At 39.2% G+C, this 22,973-nt stretch overlaps 1 protein-coding gene across 3 annotated transcripts in view; it reads left to right on the forward strand.

Annotated features, from left to right (window-relative positions):
* The window catches only part of luzp1 (leucine zipper protein 1), a 51,028-nt gene that overhangs the window by 10,344 nt on the left and 17,711 nt on the right, over positions 1–22,973 (forward strand). For 2 of the 3 annotated variants that reach the window (XM_083550359.1, XM_083550361.1), the window contains exon 2: positions 21,975–22,041. The gene's annotated coding sequence lies outside the window, so the exon portion shown is untranslated. Of the gene's footprint in view, positions 1–21,974; positions 22,046–22,973 lie in introns of all 3 variants that reach the window. The other variant, XM_083550360.1, reaches the window with a different exon arrangement.

Raw genomic sequence — 22,973 nt, forward strand, 5'->3', positions numbered from 1 at the left:
AGTAGCTTCAAACAAATGCTACATCAGCCTAATCAGCCAGCTGGGACTTATAAAACAGGGAAGAAGGGAGTGATCACGTGAGAAAAGAGAAGAAAAGAAAGAAAGAAAGGAGACCTGCCGTGACCTGTTCTAGACATGAAGGTTGAACAACTGATGGTTTTCCAGTTAGACTCTAAAGTTGTGCATGTGCATGCATGTTGAAGTGACACGCTGGACCTGGCTGACTGAACAAGTGGGAAATGTACACACACACACACACACACACACTTTCCCACACTAGACAAATTCTATGTTGCATGTTTGCCTGACAAACTTAAACACAGTCATGTTTCCTGGAACCAGAATCGAAGAACACTTCGTCCGTTTATTAGGTGTGGATTATGTGTACCATCGACTCTTCTACAGAAAAGATAAGCATGCGATAATCCAGGGCTAAGTGTCAGTTGATACACGAGCTTACTGCATGATGTGGAGGTTCATAACAGCCCGAGGTGAAGCAGAGAACATTAATGGTGTAACATTTTTGCACTTATTTTATATACGGCTCATTACATCTAAAATTCCGCTGCTCAAATGAGAGATAAAGTAGTTGCTTTGTATGGAACTGGAACTCTGTTACTATGGTTAAAGCTGTTTAGAAGCAAACTACAAGCCAATCATCATCCAGTTTTTATGCTGACCGGGGAATAATATAATATAACCTTCTGTCTAAATTGCAGTGCTAGAAGATTAATTCAAACCTTTTGACCAATCAGAAATGAGAATCTGACACGACATTGGCTGTAGTAGCAACATGGAAAGTTTGAAAATAGTGTGCATTGTTGTTTTTTTAAAGCCCCACCGCTTTATTAAATATTATGCTAATCAGTATGCTCGACTTTCCAATTTTCCTCAGCTTTAGTCCAATTCCAGCATTTTGGACATGAAAGCTTTGTGTGATTAGTGCTGCAGGTCTCGCTCTTTTTGACTCTGTTGCTTTGGCACCGATCTGTCGCTTCTGATTCAACCTGGGTTCCAACCATTCATTAGAAACCAGTTCGAACATGTACTTGGCCTTGACTTGGCCGTTCCTATGTGTTTGAGATCGTTCGAGCCGGATCAGACGCAAGCTTTTCTATGTGGTTAGTGTCTGTCTGTTTGTTTGCCAGCTTTGTCTCAGAAGCCCTTATCATTCATCTGCGTCAACACTGCTACTGTCATAATCTCGCTTTGAGGTCAAATTTCACCGCTCGAAACAATGATTATTGTTGGTTCTCTGGCTAGCGGCGTAGACCTTTGTGTGCCTGAACAGGGTTGGTGTGACAGTGTGCGTGCTAACGCAAAGCAAGAGCGAGTACGTGGGACGAGCACCAAACACTTCAAGGTCGGCGCTTCTTTTTCTTGTTTTCCCTCCAATTTGTTCGTGCCATGTACTCGCTGCTGCGTATTCTCCCTGAACTCCCGTTTCTGAGCAGCCGTACCGCTGATTACTTTCCCACAAGGTGTCGGGTGTCCGCGTGCCGCCTTTAGCGCTAAAACGCGGCTAAAGGGTTCAGAACATCCAGCCTCGGGTACTTTTTACGGTTATCGTGCATCGTACTTGCCGGTTCAGACTTGCCCTGGTGCACGGGGGTGTTGTATAAATTTGTACGTCTCTTGTCATTGGGACGCTATTGTCTTTCACCAGCGAGGACACGGGATCACTGCAGAGGAGCGGAATTTCACCTGCCGAAGTTCTCCGCCTGATCCTGGTGTCTTTCTAAAGAAGCTAATCTCGCTGTAGTACACATACTACCTGTTATTTTCAGACCTTAAATACAACATTCGAGAATGTAACCAAAGAGTTCTGGTTCTGGTGTAAATGTTTTGTCGCAATGAAAATGTATGAGGAACAAAATGCTTTGGTGGGTCGCTGTTATAGGAATATAATAGTGACGATTCTTCGCAAATAGCTTTATGGCCCAGATGTTTCCATAACAACATATTAGAAGAAGAGGGCTTATATAACCCTGCACATAGTTATATAGTTGATGCGTATACTATAAGGTATATCTGATTCACTGCTCAGATTTGAGTCTTGTACAGGCAAATCAAAGGGGTCATTTACATTCAGTAATCCGTTTTAGCTGACCGCAGGGCTTTCATGCAAAAGATGGTGGCGAGAATTTGCATAGTAGTTGAAAGGTGCCGAATAGTAGTATTTTTGGGGGAAGGAAGGAGTTTTGAAGGGGTTTCAGGGCATTACACTTCTTATTAACATGCATCTCGAGTGATCCGATTGTAAAAGAAAGATAGAGGTAGCTGTTCACACCTTCATAACGATCACAGGGATTGAATAAATAAACCAACCCCGTTTCACTTCCCTAAAACCCAAGCGAAACATGAGGCAGCATTTCATAATGTGACCCATCAGATGTTTAGATCAGTTACTGAAAAACAGTAAACACTAATTTCTATTGGACAAGAGTGTGTATATATTAATTATCATTTGATTAATAAAAAAAAATTGTCTGATTAATCGATTTTCAAAATAATTGCAGCCCTAAAAAAGTGTTTATTCCAGTTGGGTTAGGGTCAGGGTCCTACTCTGTATGAAATTATTCTGCGCAAAGATCCAAATAGATCGCCAAATAGATTTAAAAAAAAATATATATATCATTTGTTAAAATGCTTCTTTTTCTGATGTTTAACATCTTGACAATAAGTTTTAATATAATCTGCATTGTGCTGCTTCTACATGATTGTCACTTGCATTAATTTGCTGAGGGTTTTGTGGATCGTATTAAAGCAGAACAACTGTGGGATTATATTTCATTCATATAACGAACACAAAATGTTCAAGTTATGGAAAAATGCAGCCTGTGTGCATGAGACACAACGTGGCAGTACCTTCTTAATCCTGGATGAAAACCGCAAGCACTGGCAACACCGGTGTTTAAACCGTCGTTTAATCTTGTATGGACGCATTGCCATTCACTCTGGTGTCGTGTATCTCAGTCCACCTCCAAATGTCACCAGAGCGATTGCATTTCAACCCCTTCTGAACATGGGTCAAGTTCTCGTTCCTTTACTCGAAGGTTGAACCTGCACTTTAGTGTTTTTAATAAATGAACAGCAGACGGGACTGTGATCTGTTCTACTGCTCAATTGACTTTTAGGATCAGTAACCAATCTAAAAGGGTTCGAAAAGGTATTATAGACATTGCAGCTGCGTATGATGTTAGACAGATGTTTTTGCGAGCTTTCCGAAGATGCACCGTCGCCGCAGCAGTGCTGACGTGCCTGAACAGGCTCCCGCTCATGTACGTGCAACAGCAAGGCGTTAGTTCGAGGTTCACATCAGCAGCTCCTGCTCAGGCCAAGCTGATATGTTCTGCATGAGCTAACAATAAGAAAACACCCCCCACGCCTTTCTGTCAGGCTGAGAAAGAAAGCCAATGGTGAGAATATGATAGTATTAGGACACAGTGTGATATGTCTGTCACCTCAAATTCCTTTTAATATTGGAGAAAATAGTTCAGACAGACACACAGACTTCACCTGTTGGTAAAGAAATCCAAATGAACCTATGAAGTGGCGGACCGTCACTGTTTTTTAATTTTGTTTTATTAATTATTATTATTAAACTTGAAAACATTCTCAACAGTGGCAGGAGTATAAAAAAGGAACTAGAGTTAGCGCAGTGTCACTGTAATTGGTGTACCGGAAATAAGGTTTGTTTTGAGCGTGTACAAAAAAACGCTAAAGAATCCATAGTGCTAGCGTTAGCTGCTAACCAGGAAGTGGTGAAATTATGTATGCTGAAATAAGTAGAACAGTTAAGTAGATCATATCTAGAAAATTAAATATGAAATGTAAAACACACCCAAATGGGGTCCCACAAATTAAAAAATACTTTTTCATTTTTCCGTTTATTGGATTTTTATTTAATCAATTGAATTTTGTTCCAATTGAATTGATTACTAAATTATTGAATTACATTTTTATATTTTTTTTTATTTATTATTTAACCAAGCAGGACATTTTATTTACAATTGTTTTAAAACGTAAACTGTTCAAAGGTTGTTCACAAATGTTACGAATAATAAAATAATAAAAAATGACAAGCAACGTTGTTTTGCATTTCTTCCCCCTAACCAAACCGGAACCGAACCGAACCGTGACTTAAAAACCGAGGTACCGAACCGTGAATTTTGTGTACCGTTACACCCCTAATATATGTAAAGTATATGTTTGTGCGTAAACTTCATATTTCTTTCCGTGAAAGAAGGAAGTGAGTTAACTTGTCTAATCAGCACCCATCTGTGTTTATTAGGGTTGAGTTTTAATGACTGCATTGGCCACCTTCATGTACACAGTGACACAGTATTGGCTTTATATCCAGGACATAGCTCTCAAAATGTGTGTATACAAAGTCTGAATGAGAAGAGAAAGTGTGTATAAAGATATATAGTATGATGTGTTTGTACAGTTTATGGCTACTTGGCCATGGATGAAGTATTGGATTTTTTTATTGCTTGGTTGTGTGTTTTATGGCACCCCCTTTATTATATCTAGTACTGTTTTCCCATGTATTTTCTTTTAATATGAGCACTTCAGATCTAGAGCCAATCCCAGGAACATCGATAGCACAGTGGGAATACATCCTGGAGGAAAACTCCAGTCTTATAAACACACTTACTCCTCACCAAGGACAATTTAGTGTAGACACACTACTACCCGGTATGTTTTTTCAGTAGGTGGAAGGATACCAGAGAACTTAGGGGAACCCTTATGTGTATTGAGTGTCTATGTGAAACTCCATACATATGGTAACCCAAGCTCAGGATTGAAATCAGAAAACCCGGAGATGTGAGACAGCAAATCTACCCACTTGGCAACCTATTGCACACAAAGCATTCAGTAAAAGGTCTGGTTCGTTTGGTTACCACCAGCTTTCATACCAACTGATGTTGCAGACGACCAACCACACATTTCCTGTAGCTTACTAGCAAACACAAAGGTTAACCTGTTGAATCATTACAAACTGTGTCAAAAATTTTTTTTAAACTTTGGAAGTGCTAATGCTGGGATTTTTTTTTTTTTTTTTTTTTTTTTTTGTATGGAACAATTGACGATATCTGGCGTTGAAAATCTTACCATATAGCACTGTTTAACCAGCATATTGGAGTATGGGCCAATCAAACAGCAGCTTTCCTGATCCTGAAGCTTGTGGCCAGAAAAGTGTACAATAAGAATTGGTTTGGGTGATGTTTTTGAAGGCTTTTAATGGATGCTCATGAAGACCAGCCGCTCTGATAACACAGAAAAAGAAAAGTGAAAAAGCAAAAAGACACCCCAGAAAAATTCTGCTGTATGTAGCATGAAAGTCCTCACAGTTCTTTTTTGCTAATTGACGTATTACTGTATGCATGTGTGTATCTGAGAGTATCTGGATGCTGGTAGAAGCACCACACAATGGACGCTGATGAAAGCACTACATATGGCATTGCCTGCACACAGCCATATGCTAATATTACGCTACAGACGGGCGACAATTGAACTACTAAAACCTCGGGTTTGATGCGTAATGTACTGCCCAGCCAGTGTTTTGGATATAATATTTAAATATAATCTAGAATTTGTTTTCTAGTCCAGTGGTCCCCAACCCCCGGGCCGCGGACCGGCACCGGTCCGTGGGTTAATTGGTACTGGGCTGCAGAGAGAATACATAACTTATATTATTTCCGTTTTATTTATTTCTGTTTTATTTATTATCTGATTCTGAGCGATGTTTGTTTGTTTTATTTTGTAAAATTCTCTGCCACATCTGTCTATGACTCACTCTTGATGCATGTCATGATGCCTCAGTCACATGTTTTACCTCCATCCGCTACCTTCTTAAAGGGGCTCCGGCCGCTAACACATAATACATTACCGCTAAATTCAAACCCCCAAACTAGCAAAATGAGCAAAAAACAACATGGTGGATTCACGTTTATTATTATATTTAGAAAATACCAGTTTTTATGCCGGTCGTATCATTTTATTTTGTTGTATTTATCCGCCACATCTTAAAGTCCAGTCCATGGTGCAAAAAAGGTTGGGGACCACTGTTCTACTCAACACTGAGCAACCGCATGGAGAAAAAAACCTATTCTTAGCCATTGCAAAAACACAGTAATAAAACAATAAGACCAGCATTAGTTGCTTGTCGACTTGCGTAGATGAACAGCTACAAATTACAAAACGGTGCCATTGTTATTTTTTTAATACGTTTAACAATATTAGTGGATAAACCTATACACTGTGAAATTTAAACAAAGCTGATTGACGGACAGGAACCTACATCCACTTAGTACAACCTTTTTGATGCGTCAAGCATCAAAAGTAAGGGTGATGTTGGACTTCATATCAGGGGACGCAAGTTCAAATCCTAACACCACCACACTGCCGCTGCTAGGTCCTTGAGCAAGACCCAGTAACCCCCAACTGCAGAACTGCATAAATGAGATGACAAATTTTTTTTGTTTGGTGTACAGATTTCCTCATTGTTTTACCTTTTGGCCTTTTCAAGTGTGTTTTTTTTTTTTTTTTTTTTTTTCTTCTCCAAACTGTATACTTGTCCTTAAAAGGGCATTTGGCCCTGACATAGTTTTTAACACACACACACACACACACACACACACACACACTCTACAACATCCCAAAAGCCAGGCATGTTGTGCAGGACCTTACAGCCCAGTTGACGTTATTCCCTACTGTGACCTGTGAATGCTTTGCAAAAACACTCAGAAAAGTTCAGGGATTCCATCAGGCTTAAATAAAAAATTTTTTCTTATCACAGACAACGACACACACACATACATACACACACACACGGAGCATGATGGTACTGGGACACCGGAGCTTAATCATTTCCTCTACATGCCACAGAACGACTTTTCTCAAGGCAGCTGTAGCTAATATGGCTCCTACAAGACCGGTTCTAATTACAGTCGGCAGTTTGTAGCCGAGGCTACACCAACACCGGGTGCGTATTTTTGGAGCAAACACAACACCAATGATTAGCAGTCCTCTTGGAGATTCTCTCTTTTTTGTCCACTTTAAGTTCCAGGTTTCCTACGGGTTGGAACCCAATTGTGGAGGAAGGTAGAAATCCAGGAAGAGTTCTTCAAACCACAGCTACAGTCAGAATCCATTACCGCTAGACCACGACTAAATTTGGCATTTGGCACATATTAGCCATGCACTACAACAACTGCTGTCTCAAGTCTTCTTTTTTTTTGCCAGATTATTTTTCTGGGAAGTTCAAATTAGCCATGGATATTTACTTTTTTTTTTCCAGGGAAAAATGGAAAATCCCATTAGGTGAAGTTTGAAAGTGGAGAAACAGTTTTCAATTGATGATTCGATAGGCTGTGAACCTAAAAAAAAAAGAGGTTTTTGAGGAAAGTGTGTGTTTTTTGTTCCCTGTAGGGAGGGTACATCCACAGCTGGAGCAAGACTGGGAGAATGTTAAACTCTTAAACATGTTTAAGACACTGCCGAGTGCCAGGAGGAACTTGTAGGAAAGAACGTTTCGAACAAAGAGACAAAAGAGAGCGGAAAGAGTGAGGGGAGGAAGAAAACAATGCACTAATATTTTTTATAGTGTAATTCTTCTCCCATTGCTTTTGTGTTCTTAAATCTCTGGATATTTGACCGGACCTTTCTGAGTGTTGATACTCCTGTCTGTCTGTCTGTCTGTCTGTCTGTCTGTCTGTCTGTCTGTCTGTCTGTCTGTCTGTCTGTCTGTCTGTCTGTCTGTCTGTCTGTCTGTCTCTTTTTTGAACATCCCATTCCACATACAGTCCCAATTTGCTGTTGTTATAACCTCCACTCTTCTGGGAAGATGTTCCACTAGATTTTGGAGTGTGCTTGTGGAGATTCATTTAATCAGCCACAAGGGTGTTAAAGTTCTAATTCATCCCAAAGCAGTTCAATGGGGTTGAGGTCAGCGCTCCAAAGCTCAAAACATCTAAATTAGATCTTCATGGAGATAGCTTTGCGCACAGGGACACCTTGTTCATGCTGAACAGGTTTGGTTCTCCGAGTTCACATGAAGGAAATGTCATTTTACCACATCCTAAGACATCATATACAATTGTGTGCCTTCAAACGTGTGGTAACAGTTTGGGGAAGAACCACATATGGCTGGAAAAAGTCAGGTGTCCCAATACTTTTGTCCATACGGTGAATATCGGCCTTTCATATCTCCCTCACTTTATCCTCCCCTTTGTGTTCCGAGGTATTTCTGGAACCCAATGAAAAAGAGGAATCTGAACTGTTTGCCCTTAAAAGGGATGTCTGGGTCAGCTGGGTGGAAACTCGCCTGTTATTAATGTCTTTAATGTTACATTCGCTCTTTCTCTCTCTCTCTCTCTCTCCCCCTTTCCCGCCTCCCTCTTTCCCTCCCTCGTTCTGTCGTGTGTGTGTTTTCTTAAGCGAGGCTCAGAACACAGGAATGTTACGGGTTAGAGAGCCGTCCTTCGTTGGACTCCGTCTTTACAGGGCATTTTTGGCATTTCTTTTTTAGGACATGGATCAGTTTTGCTTAAAGCTACTTCTCTTTTCTTTTCCCCGCACCCTCCCACCTTCCCTTCCTTCCTTTTCTCTCGCTCTTTCACAAGGGAAATGACGATAGAGGAAGGGTACGTGCGCCGTGAGTCTTCGCAGGTCATGCTCTATAGCAGTGAGTTAACTTGAAGGCAGCTCAAGGGCAGGTTCTGAGCATGACATCACAGAGTTTCCCCCTTCTGTTTTTATTTTTTATTTTAAAGTGCGGTTATGGAGATCTTCATTTTGGAGTGCGATCGTTGAGGAAACGCATGTGTGTGTGTCCTCACTGCAAGTTGAGACTGTGAGAGTCACAGACGGGTGAAAAGGACATCAGGATGAGGAGATGTCTACAAAGACATCAACACACTTCCTGACTTCTCAGATTTTCATTAAAAAGTCATCAAGGGTCAGGGAATGATGAAGGTGAGGTGACGAGGCCTGGGGTGAACTCAGCGATCCAATTTACCCCATTCAATAGGGTTGAGTTCAGAGCTGTATAGCAGGCCACACAAGATCTTCCACTGCAACCCAAGTAAAGCATATTTTCATGAAGGGGTTCGTGCACAGGGACACTGGTTTTATGGTGGTCGTTCTTAGTTATCGTCACGTTATTAAATCAGTGATCTGCTGTACATCTTCATCCGTCCTCGCACTTCTATTATATAAATGTAAGTGAAGTTCTTGGACTACGAAAAGGTTATTTATTTATTTATTTTTTGTCAATGCTTGAGTTACTTTTTTAAATACAATCAAGTCGAAAAACATCATACCTTTTAGTCGTTTGTAGCTATTTTTAATGTTATGAACCATTTGCAAGTGGCTATAAACGCATTCACCTGCATCTATTTTACCTCTTAAAGTACCGTAATTTCCGGACGACAAAGCGCACCTATATATAAGCCGCACCCACTGAATTTTACAAAGATTTTTATTTTGAACATAAATAAGCCGCACCTGTCTATAAGCCGCAGGTCTACACTGAAACTAATAAACTTTACACAGGCTTTAACGAAAGACCGTGTCTGTTACATGGTGTAACAGGTGAAACATGTTGTGGCTCCTTTAAGAGCAGAGCGGCATTTTGGGAATAGCCTGCTGCCACATTTTCCCGGTATTACTGCATGTGTGCAAGACCGTGGAATATGTCCTTATTATTTTCTAAAGCTCATTTCTAAGTTTCTTTGACTAACCTGTAACACTGTTGCCAAGAAAAATGAAAAAGCACGAGTTTTGGAAACCTGTTTGTGCTTATGATTTCTGTTGCAACTGGAGTTAGTGAGATCTCCCTTCACCCAGACTCAACATGTTACAACGGCTTGTATCTAAACAGTAGCCTACTAAGAAAGTCATTGTTCACTGTCTTCCTCCTTCCTTTCACAACTATTTCTCTCTGGAGTTTATCTTTTGGCATCGTCGTGCGAAAAAAAAAGGTTTTTCTCCCAATGCCGTGCAGCTCAGAACACAGGTGAGGTGCGTGTTTTTGTTTTTTTCGTTTCCGTTCGGAAATTTCATGTTATGGGGTTAAGTTTTTTGGCTTGAAGTTTGTGAAACCGGGAAAAACCCAGGAGAAATTCATAAATAAGCCGCTTCGTTGTTTAAAACGCCGGGTTCAAGACGTGGGGAAAAAGTAGCGGCTTATAGTCGGTAGATTTATTAAATACGGTAGATTTGTAGACCAGTGACTTAAGTAACATTTTAATTGGAGTAACAGTACAGTAATATTTTATTACTCTTTCCACCTCTGTGCATGTTGTTTTGGTAGACTGAATAAGCGATTACTTTCTGACCAATCGGAATTGAAGATTTGTTGGTGCTGGGATTTAAATATTTAGTCCTTTTCTTATACTGTCTTTCTTTGCGTATAGTATTTCCATCCCTTTGAATAATTTCTGTTGTAATGTTTAGACTTATTGACCTGTTCAAATGAATGACCCGTGCATCGACACCACCCTGCTCTCAGCCCGCGGCAGACCGGCCTATCGGGAAGGTTAGCGACCAAAACAATGCGAAATATTCAACACTCATAGAAGTGCTAATCCTCAGGGGAGACGAAACTATGCAAGGGCAGTTACTGAGCTTCACCTAATCTGTTTAGTTCATCTCTGCCATTTTTAGCAGCTCCTCAGACTGCGTAATCTTATCCGCCATAGATTCAGTGATAATCGAAAAGTGAAAGTCGGACGCGGGACGAACGCTGGAGCAGCGATTAGTGGAATGGGGGTTTTCGCCTCTAGATGAGAGCAGAAATACTTCGGAGCTCGATAAGCACCAGATACACTTCAAGGGCTATGATTATCTCCAGGAAATGATTTGGTGTCTGTGTGTATGTTTTTAAGAGGAAGGCAAACTTCTTTGTCCCAGACGAACTCTGTGTCTCTCTCTCTTTCTCTCTCTGGTTCTCTCTCTCGTTTTTTTCCCCTTACGCTCAGCTTTGGAGCATATTTAATCTACTGTCAGAAATATGGGCGATCTGCCATAAAAGCAAACAGTGAGACAAATGCCCTCTTAGTGAGGTCATAGATATTGTGACTGTGGCTCATGGAGTCAGTCTAGGCCTCAAGTCTTCGAAGAGGTGGGTGAGCTGTGTTTTTCTGTGACCTTACTTGGGGTTCTTGGGTATTTTTGGAGGAAGAGTGGTGACTATTGATTTTCTTTTTTTGAGGTTTTTTTTTCGCTCATAAAAGTAAGAAAAACACGAACCTAAAAGGAACTGAGCTGGAACGGGAACGTTGCGCAGACACCTGAATCAACATCACCGACCTGGCTTTTATAAATCCACTTCCGCCGTTAGCCCACCTCGTTTTCAGTGTAGCTGGAGGGCAGAGCTCCACGCGTAAACACTTAGGGAAACAGGATATGGAGTAGGACCAGTGCCTATCCAAACTCCACACGAAAGCGTGTCCTTGCTCTGTATTTCCAGATGATTCTGCTTATGGCTTCCGAACCAGAGTGCAGAGGTAGATCAAGGTCCTACCGTGTATACAGTCCTCGGGGGGTGGGGGGGGGTTATATGATTGTCAGCTTATGGTTAAAGATTGATGTAAATGTGTGAACTTAACTCATTCATACACCATACGAGGCTCATATTACCAATTCTGTATGTGAAAGTACAATATATGTCTGTATTTCATGTTACTCGGAGTTACGATGGTTCGCCTTATCAATCTTATGATATTTTTTGATGATAAATTTAATTTGGTAACAAATTAAACTTAGCAGCATATGCACCCCCCTTTGCTCGTGAACCGGCGCTCGTCCACAAGCTCGCTGCTACATACATATACACTGTACATATATACTTTATATAGTACGGTACTGTAAATTACAGTTTTGCTAAATTATTTCTACTCTTATTTGTTAAATTATTTCATTTTAATTATGAATGTTTTGCGCATTAAACAGCTAAAAGAAATCCATAACTCTAGAGCGTTAGCCGCTAACCAGGAAGTGGCTCACGCTAGCGCTATTGATTCTTTAGAGTTTTATGTACAGCTTTAAGAATTTTTTCTTAAAAGGAAGAAATCTTGACAATTCCACATATAAAGGGAGTAAATGAATAAAGTATGTAAGGAATGAAGCTGTTTGTTAAAGTATCTTGTAATTAGATTACAGCTTTAGAAAAATAACATTTGACACACTTACATACACATCTGTATAAACCAAATGGGGTCTAACAAATGTAAAATATTTCATTTAATATTTCTATTTATTTTATTTGATTAAAATCGGTTTAATCCTTGTTAATTTAATCAAAACAAGAAAAAGTGTATTGCATTCATTTGATTTATTATATACAAATATTAATAATAACCTGAGTTAATAAAAAGTTTTTTTGTACCGTCACACCCGTTTTATTTGTGTGTGTGTGTGTACCTGTTCGTATGTATGTATATACGTGCGTGTGTGTGTGTGTGTGTGTGTATATATATGTGTATATATATGTGTGTATATATATATATATATATATATATATATATATATATATATATATATATATATATATATATATATATATATATATATATAAAAATATATAAAAATATATAAATAAACAAACAAAAGTTTGGACACACCTGCTCAAAGATTTTTCTTTATTTTCATGACTATGAAAATTGTAGATTCACACTGAAGGCATCAAAACTATGAATTAACACGTGGAATTATATACACAACAAAAAAGTGTAAAACAACTGAAAAATGTCATATTGTAGGTTCTTCAAAGTAGCCACCTTTTGCTTAGATTACTGCTTTGCACACTCTTGGCATTCTCTTGATGCCTACTTTGAAGAACCTACAATATGACATTCAGTTCACTTTTTTGTTATGTATATAATTCCATATATTATTCCACATGTGTTAATTCATAGTTTTGATGCCTTCAGTGTGAATCTACAATTTTCATAGTCATGAAAATAAAGAAAACTCTTTGAGCAGGTGTGTCCAAACTTTTGGTCTGTACTGTGTGTATATGTATGTATGTATGTATGTATGTATGTGTGTATGTATGTGTGTATGTGTGTGTGTGTATATATAAAATTGATTTGTTTGTTTATTTATTTACACAAACAGCGATCCAGGTTTCCATCCTTTGGTTACAATACATGTTTAGTGTATTACGGGGCTCTGCTCAGGGCCCCAGCAATGACGGTTTGGTGGTGCTGGGATTTTAACTTATAACTAAACATTGAGCTCCCAATTCCACAAGTGGGAGTGTTTATATTTTTTCAGATAAGATGCAAATATACTGTACGTGTATCATGTGGGCGGTTACCTTTCCGATTTGGCTCACAGAGCAATCTTCACAGTCAAAGTGTATAAATGAAACAACATCCAATAAATCTACATCACCTGGCTGTTCGACTCATAATTCCTATCAGTGCATCTTTATGTGCTAGTTCTTTGATACAGTCATTCAGGACTATAGCTTTGCCACTTTCTACAACCCTCCCAGTTCCTTCCACTTGTCGGAGTGTTAGATTAGGGGTGGAAAGCGCTTTTCATTGTGCAAAGTTTCCGGATCTTAATATCGACTGCTTCCACTTCCTTTAAAAGATTCTTACCACTGAGCCTCTTGATGATGCCTTGCTTTGCACTGAAGGTTGAATTTTGGTTCTTTGTATGAACCAGGAATGCTGTGTTAGCGGTAATGTAGTGGAAAGAAAACCTCTTTTCAGAAGAACATTAGGAACAGACCACGCCTAAGCCTAGACGTAAACTATTCCAGACAATCATGTGAAACACTCCTTCACAGTTTTTAATTTTAATTTTTTAACTTTTTTTGTTAATTTCTTTTTGTGTGCTTGTGTTATTGCATTGGCTTGTGTTTGTCTCAGTCTTAGTGTGTCTTTGTGTGCCGGTGTGTGTGTTTTTGTTTGTGTATATCTGAGCAACTTGCTTTCGTACGTATCTGATAAAACACATGAAACTGTTAATTTTCTGTTACGAAAAAAATTATGATTTCCTGTAAAAATGACCAATTTAACGATTTACAAGGTAAATAAATCAGATGCCGCTGAATCACAAGAAACACACTGAAAACCAAACCAACCTGGTCAGAGAAAGTTTATTATCCAATTATTGAAATATTTGTATATATTATTATTGAGACAATCCTTTGGACGTTAGACAGCACACACGATCAATGGTGAAATCTAATCTCGACCAAACACTTGACTGTTTTTATGTTGATGTTTCCAAAAAGGCTGCAAAAAAAAAAAGGGCAAATTCTTGGAGGTTCATAACTTTAAACTGTCAGTCATATCATTACTGTATCTCAATAACTGTTTCTTCTAGCAGTTAGCTTTCATCACACACCTCAACACTTTAATAACAGGTTACCGCTGGACCGCTTTTTTATTTACCGTTTTCTTCTTGGAGTGAGGAGAGCTTTAGGTTCCCGACACTAAATATATATATAAGTTATAAAGGGGCTTATTTAACCACATGGCTAGACTTTGCGTCTTTGTTTTTGGTTTTGGAACGACAAGTAAATCTATTCATATTTTGGACCATTATTGTATTTCTTTCTTTGAGAAGCTTTTTCAATTGGAGACCTTATAGTCATACTGAGAGATTGATTGAACCTTTGATGTCAGAAAAAAAAACGCTTGGCATTTGTTAAAATGACAAGGTCCATCCAGAAAACTGACAATGGATGATCATCTGGGATGGATGGCCTGTCATCTGAAATCTATTGAAACATATTCGGGGAGCATTTATCCAATGTACTGCTAGAGTCCTTTAATCATAGATCACTTCCCTTGGACTGTTGCAGGACAGATCTGGGGTTTCAACTCCAAAAAAGAGAAATAGTGGAATTCTATTCTTCAGAATTCATGGCTTGTTAGGAAGTTGGTGTCAAAATCTAGGGTCAGTCTCGATGCGGTAAAACTGGAGGGGATAAGGTTAAGTTCCTCGCTCAAGGGTTTAAAAATGGCAGCTTGGTTTAAATGATGTTGCTATGGTTAAAACCTTCTGACCAGTGAGCCAGGGCATTAACTCCCTATCAGGGAATTGAACCCCGGTCTTCACCAGAGACAGTGAATAAACATTTTACATTCTATCACTGAATCAAGAAGAAGCTTTTGATGGAGTATATCGTGTGTATCAGTTCAGAACACTAGAGGCCTTTGGTCTGTGTTTTATCATTAAACTCTTACACAACACTATAGAGTATGCTCAAAATCACCAGCTCTCTAACAAGACTTCTCTTTTACTCAAGGTATATAAAAGGCGGTCCCGTTTCCAGTCTAATGTCCACAGTCTCTGAGCCTTTACTGGTCTCTGGATACATCTTCATAGCTTTACAATTCTAAACTTTTCAGAGATAAAGCCTGTTAAATTCAATTTAATCCACTTGGATTTTTTTTTGCTTGGGGTGGAGGGTGGGGGTTATGGAGAGCTTGAAATGAAGACCATAGTGGAGGAGAAGGATTAGTTGCATCAACTGTCCTAGAAAGAATGGACTAGTTATCAAATCTGGATCTGTCAGAATCAATGATGGCATATTCTACCAGTATTGGATCCTCCTGATAGTTAGATTTTTACAAGACTTTTACAGTTGCTAAGTTTTACAGTATAGTTGTTCCATAGTCAAGAACAGGGTCATGGAAAGGGGAACCCAGGATTGAATAAAACTCTGTTGAATACATGTACATCTTTATATACTATAGCTTGAAGATTTTTTTTTTTTTAGATCTAGTGAGAGAAAGCATGCATAATAACTTTCTTGAATTTCCATCAGTTTCGTATCAAACCAGTAGAAGTAAATGCATTGCATGCTCTTGGACTCGGATCAGACCAAAGTAATGACCAAATTGAGAACTCACCTTTCAGTTCCAGCAGAGGGATAATGCAGATGACTGTATGACCCTCCTTTACCTTGAAAGATCTAGAGATTGGCAGTGAAGGTCACGTTTAAATGCATACATACATACAGCTTGGCAAACAAAATAGCAAATAGGATTTTAAGTAACCGTGTTTAAATTTTCAGGATGATTACAGATCACAGACAGTGAATAAGTACAGACGCTCCCCACCTTACGAACGAGTTACCTTCCGAACTAATTTTTCTTTCGGCTTCTACCATTAGGGGTCGCCACAGCGGATCCGAACGACCATAAATTTGTTCGTAAGTTGTTTCTGTGTTCGGTATTTGACTACGCATATCTCCTAATGATGGAAGAGCTACAAATACTATCCACCACTAAAATATACTAAAACAAACCGAAGTATTGTCTTACTGTAATGTGTATATTGCTTATTTTTGTAACTCTTTGTTTACCCTGTGTTTTATGTGTTTTTATTTGACTTTTTTACTATTTTTCTTTGATTAAATTTTCTTTTATTGTGCACATGCTTTGGCAATACAATTGAACAATATTTGTCATGCTAATAAAGCACACTGGAATGGAAATCTATATATCATTCTGGGACTACTGTCTCTCTCTTTCTCACACCTTCTCTGGGATCATCTCAAAGTCTTCTAGATTCCTCCAGCAGACTATTTTCTTTGTGATCACTAAAAATATAGTCAGAGGCAGTGGTATAAACACACACACACTTTTCCCTCTCCTCCTGCCCTTCACCCCTTTTCCTCCTGCTCTCCACCCTTTATGTCTCAATTCAACAGTGTGACCAATCTATGGTGTAGCTATGGACATTTTCAACACTGTGTGTGTGTGTGTGTGTGTGTGTGTGTGTGTGTGTGTGTGTGTGCTGAAGTGCAAATCTTTCATTCTCACATCCTAGTTCTCATCCATCTCATCTTTCCCAAACACACAATTTCCTTCTCTGTCTTTCTCCCTCTTTCTTTCTCTCTCCCCTTCTGCTCACTCATGCCATGTTCAGTTATTGTTAGAGGCCGGTCTTTAAGGACGTAAGAATTCCAGTGAGAAGAGAACAGGAATGCTTGGTAAACCACACACTGGATTTTGGACTAGATTTTCCCCCTTGCTCATATTCCGTGTGTGTGTGTGTGTGTGTGTGTGTGTGTGTGTGTGTGTGTGTGTGTGTGTGTGTGTGTGTGTGTGTGTGTGTGTGTGTGTGTGTGTGTGTGTGTGTGTGTGTGTGTGTGTGTGTGTGTTTGAGAGAGAGAGAGAGAGAGAGAGAAACTGGTGCATTTGTATGAGAATTTGTTCTGTTTCTGTATCTCTGACTGTGTCTGTGTTTGTTTGTGTGACTGTTTTCTTCTTGTGTGTGTGTGTCTTTCTGTTTCTGTATGCCTTTCATGTTTTTTGTGTGTATCTGAGAGGGATAAATTTATTTGTAGAATAGTGTGTGTGTGTGTGTATATAAATGCTTCATGCCGCATGCATTTCTGTGACCATTTTAATTTCAAATATCAATAAATAAATATAAAACAGGCAAAATGAAACCCTTTAACACAACACGCGTTTATTCACGACATCCATTCTTTAATCACACTACACATTTGTTTTACTGATGCACCAAGTCTCAAATCAAGCACCAAAATCCGCCATGATGCGCACATCCGGCAATTAATACCGCCCGTGTGGAAACATACCGAAAGTTTATTTATGTGTATTAATTCATTAATAATAAACATACAAACAGATGAGTATTTAGGAGTATTAAAAACTGGAACAGTATTAATTTAAGGTACATTTAGAACAGATAAAAACGTGAATTTGATTTTCCATTTATATATAAATGGAAAATCATGCTCCACACACATGTATACAGACACACCTGTATTCAATTTCGATTCCAGTTCGTATCAGTGTCCGATCTGAAACACGTGCGAATTAAACGGGTGTAACCGAGTCCATATGCTGTTGTGAGTCACTCCTCTTACATAGCTCAGTGTCTCTGATCATATTCATGTTCATTACACAGGACATAGCGTCTTTGTGTGTATCACACTGTGAAACAATGTCATATGTCCTGTACCACTTCCTCTTTTCCACTTCACTCGAAATATCATTCACGGCCGACCCGAACCGGAGCCGGACATTTCCACACTAACGCATCTGATTTGTTTCAGTTTTAGAAATCTAAAATATTTTTTTAATGCATCATAAATCTTGCGTAATGCTTGCGTAACCTTTTGGTGCTGATTGTATTTTGGGGGAAACTCCACCCTAATAATGAGTCAGTGTCAATATGGGTTCTACCTCTCCCTTTCTCATGTTCAGAAAATACTTACGAAGGTGAGATGGCAAAAAAAAAAAGATTGTATCACGATACTTTAGATTATACAATGATGTCTAGCTACAGTGGGTTGGTTCTTGGTGACTGTAGGCTTTAGTATTTCAGAAAGACTGTGTGGGATAAATGTTTTAAACACACTGGGTAAATAACAAATCTTCACAAATGTGATGAGCAGAAAAGCATCTTAGAAAAAGCTCTTGATCTCGGTCGGCTGCGTTCTTTGTTTTGTTGCATTTCCTGTTTTGGCTGATGGGAATGGACCCTAGTGTGGTGTTTTGGTGTCGTAGCGTCAAGATTCAACGTTTTTAAGATGTTTTTTTTACCTCAGAACAGATGTAAAGAATGGTTATTTTTGGGGGTCGGCTCTAGAGGCCGCTCTCGTAATGACAGCGGACCGGAAGCCGGAGAAACTATTGTTTCTATTGTCTGTGTTGATTTTTGCCGAATCTTTTTCCTCACCATTTTATTTAAACTCTAGACTTCTTGACATCTGAAAATCCCAGTAAATCTGCTGTTTTTGAAATATTGAAACCAGCACCAACAATAAATCCATGCTCAAAGTCTGTAAGATGTTTAATGTGAACATTAAGTGAAGCTTTTAGCCTGATTTTTGCTTCCCTTCCTGCGTCACTCTTTTTCAGTCTACCTCATTCTACCTCTTTTCTTTTTTTTTCTCCAGACCTTTTTCCTCTTACCCTCAGTGTACATGACACATTGTGTGTGTGAGGTTTTTATCTGCTCTGCCGTATCTATGGCTCCACTTGGCTGTTTGTTCTCAACTCATGCCAACCAGATGGATTTAAGAGAACAAGCTTTTCTCTTTTTTGACCATATAAGGACTCTGGACAGACAAATCTGAGTTTTAGGGCAGGCACGTGCAGCCTTGCCCACTCCTGAATCGTCCCTCCACCTTCTCTTTCTTTTTCTCTGGAAAAGAAAGAAACGCTGTCTGTGTGTAATTGTGTATATGTGTGTGTTTAAATCAAATGCCACAGACATGATGGTGAATCCTGATAGCTTGTCCAGGGAACGTCCAGCATTTCTGCCTTCCCCAGACCCCCAGATCTTTCGCATTCACTGACTCGCAGAATCGGATCTGATCCAAGTTGACATCTTGATGACGACGCTGCTGAAGTCCGCTCGTCATGTTAAATGTTTGTGTGCAGTGCAGGTAGCAGGGCGTGATATCATGTTCTACACGCCATGCTCAAGCAATTTGGTAAGGGCAGGTTTTTCCAGAGTGCCTGAATGAGATCGTATTATTATTCAGCGCTTCTGTAGGTCTCATAGCTTCATACGTTACTCACACCTTTGTTTTCTTTTGACTCGTGTTTGTATCTCTCATCATCACGTGTGGAATTAATCGGGGCGTTCCTTTACATATTCCACAACCCCTGACGCTGATCTGGCGCCCCTGGACACAGGAAATCTCTTGCAAAATAGCACAGAAAGAAAAAAAAATCTGTGTGAAGAGTAAAAGCTGAGGAGAAGCAGATTTGGATAGAACATGACCTCTAATTCTTTTTCTTTGTCTACAGGCCTACTGGAATGGTATTTATTTTCCACACTGGGTGGAATAATTGTTACCAGAGTAGCTGGTATCTGGTAGGGTAATTATAGTTTTATGTCTCCATTAGGATACATAACCTTTTTTTTTTTTTAATGCTTAGTGAGCTTGGTGGGGTTTTGATACACTATATAGGCGAAAGTATTGAGACTCACCTATTCATTATTCAATTCAGGTGTTTCAGTCAGACCCATTGTATAAATTCAAACATTTAGCTATGCAGTGTGCATTCATAAACAGGGTGGTTCTGAAGAGCTCGTTGAATTTAAACGTCATACTATAAATTGGCACAAAGAACCATGCCAAGCTTCGGATGGAATGATGAACTGTACTCAGTTTAGAGTCGAATCACGATTCTCTGTTTGACGGTTTAATGGGCCAGTCTGGGTTTCCAATGATTGCAAATCATAACGTTTTACGCATACCAAGACATTTTGGACAATGCTATGCCTCACACAATTTGAAGAAGGCTCTTTTATATTCCAGCATGGGCCATAAAAAGACATGTGGAAGAACTTGACTGGCTCCCACAGCCAAAGTAAATAAATAAATAAATAAATAAAAATAAATAGCTACTCGAGCTAGAGCCAGTGAACACTATTGTGTAAATAACATGATAAAAATCATAGTGTGATATAATTTCTCTTGATATAATCCCTTTTGTGTGTGTGTGTTGGGACTGACTATGCTGAAAGCTATATTAAAACTTTTAAACCTCACTTGTGCTCTGTTCTGATCTCTTTTTTTTATAGTAGTATTAAGTAATGTAGGGAAAAGACGTGTTATTTTATTTCTTTACAGAAACGCCACCAAAAGAACACGACCCTGACCACTTTCATTCCACGTTTCTCTTGTTCCATACTGCACCGCAAAATCCGAACATGTAACGTAGACGATTTTGCCTCATTAAATATTACTGCCGTAAATCCAGAAGGCCCAGAATCATTGAAATCAGCTACCAAATATGAACAAAAACGTTCTGCTTTTTTAACATCCCATTCCACATTAAGTCCTCATTTGCTTACAATAACTTGCTTGTGGAGATTTGTGCTCATTCACACTCATCATCCACTCCAATCCATATAAAGCATGTCTTCATGGAGCTGGCTTTGTGCATTGTCATGCTGGAACAGGTTTGGGTCTCCTAGTTCAAGTGAATGGAAATTGTAATGCTAATGCATCTGAAGACGTTCTGTACAATTGTGTGCCTTCAACAGTTTGGCGAAGAACCACAAAATTCTGGGAAAGCCATGTGTACTAGTACTTTTGGATATATAATGTACATCACATAAACAAGTTTTGCCTAATTTTCTGTTTAAACTTCATTACTAGCTCTTCCATCTCCCCAATTGACTTCCATGTATGACCTCAGCATCCCACAATGCAGTGTGCACCCGGAAACAGCACTGGGATCACTAAACACATCTCGGATCGTATTTTAATTATTACATGTAGTCTGAAACCAGCTCAAATTCAGTCAACAATAAGGTTGTGAGAAATCTTTTAGTAGATACTATTATCCATAGCCACTAACAGTTACCTTTATTTATACAACTGAGCAGTTTTGGGAGTTGAACTAACGACCTTACTGCTTAACCCCAGTCATAATACCTGAGCTACTTTTGATCACCAACAATAAACATCCAGCTCCAGACAACAAGTTAGCACCAAATTCGCTAAATCGCAGATATAATTAGCCATAATATGAACTTAACCAAACCCTGAGGACGTTAAGGCTGCGAGGAGTTTAAGTCCTACATCTGTGACTAACCACATGCTCAATAGTTTGAGGTTTATTTTTTCTTCCCCGCCAACACAAAAAAGAGAACAAATGTTCACGCTGTCAGACCTCGAGAGTCTCCAAGTCTGTACGTTGATGACTAAGGAGGCATGGCGCGACTCTTAATTATGTTTATTCATGATGAGGTCTGGGGAAAAAAAAAAAAAGAATTCCCCATCTATCAATTTTTTTCCCTCCAGCTGGGTTAATTTCATTCAATTATAACAGATTATAATTCTTTTTGTTTTGAGCAAAATACAATGCACACTTCTAGTCTGAAGTCGTTACACGAATGACGGCTCGAGTTCAAAATGTCCAGTGTACTAATAATAAAAAAAAAAAATTGAATACATAAATTGATCAAATGTTTTTTCTCTTCTTTTTTTATTTTTGCAGCGTAACATGGAAAGATCACTGCTGATGGAGATCGATTTGCTCGTTTGAAAGAATGCATCCTTCCACAGTAGGTTTCAATTTTATATTCCCAATAAACACTGATTAAACACAATTCCGTCATGTAACTACATGATATTCCATATCCAGTATATCGAACACCACCAGGCTGCCCTGCTGGGCCCTTGAGCAGGGCCCTTAACCTTCACCTGTAAATGTAAATGGTGCTTATCTAGCTAGCTCACCTGTTTAAAAGGTTGCTCAAGGTAACCTTAATCTTTTTCTCAAAAAGTACACTACATGCACAAAAAGTTTGTGGACACCTGACTATATGATTCTCGTGTTCTTTTTAAACATCCACATTTAGTCCCCATTTGCTGTTATAATAACCTCCAATCTTCTGGAAAAGCGTTCCACTAAATATTTAAGATATGTGAGATGTGGAGGCCTGGGGTGTAGTCAACGTTCCAGTTCATCTTAAAGGTGTTCCTAGGACATCCATTATTTGCAGTCTGAATCTGTGACCATTGCGAAAACCCAGCCGAGTGCGACGTGAGGTGGAGGAAAGAGGGGGCGGAGCTTCTCAGAAGCATCTGTAAATTATCATCGAGTTTAAAACACTGTGATTGTCTTCGATTGATGAGGTTTTTGTAGAGCTCCTGCACAAAATACGTAACGATGGACAACTCGGTTAATGTAATAAACACCACTGAATGCACAGTGGATGTGAATTTTGTATTTATTTATTTTTTAAACGTCATTATGGGGACCACACGTCCTCACAAAGATAATGTCGAAGAATTCTAGCCTTGTGGGGACGTTGGACTTGTAAGAAATGCCATACGAATGCGAGTTTGTTTTTGTGAGTTACTGTGCGCGTGTTTGTGCGAGAGAATAAGGAAGGAAATACCGTGCGAGTTTTAAGGCTTTCTGTCTGAACCTTTTGTGAATTTGCTTCCTGTGAACACTTTAACCCCGAGCCATGGTCTCCCAGTCTTCCAT

Source organism: Silurus aristotelis (genome assembly GCF_946808225.1).
Source record: "Silurus aristotelis genome assembly, chromosome: 9".
Taxonomy (NCBI): Eukaryota; Metazoa; Chordata; class Actinopteri; order Siluriformes; family Siluridae; genus Silurus; species Silurus aristotelis.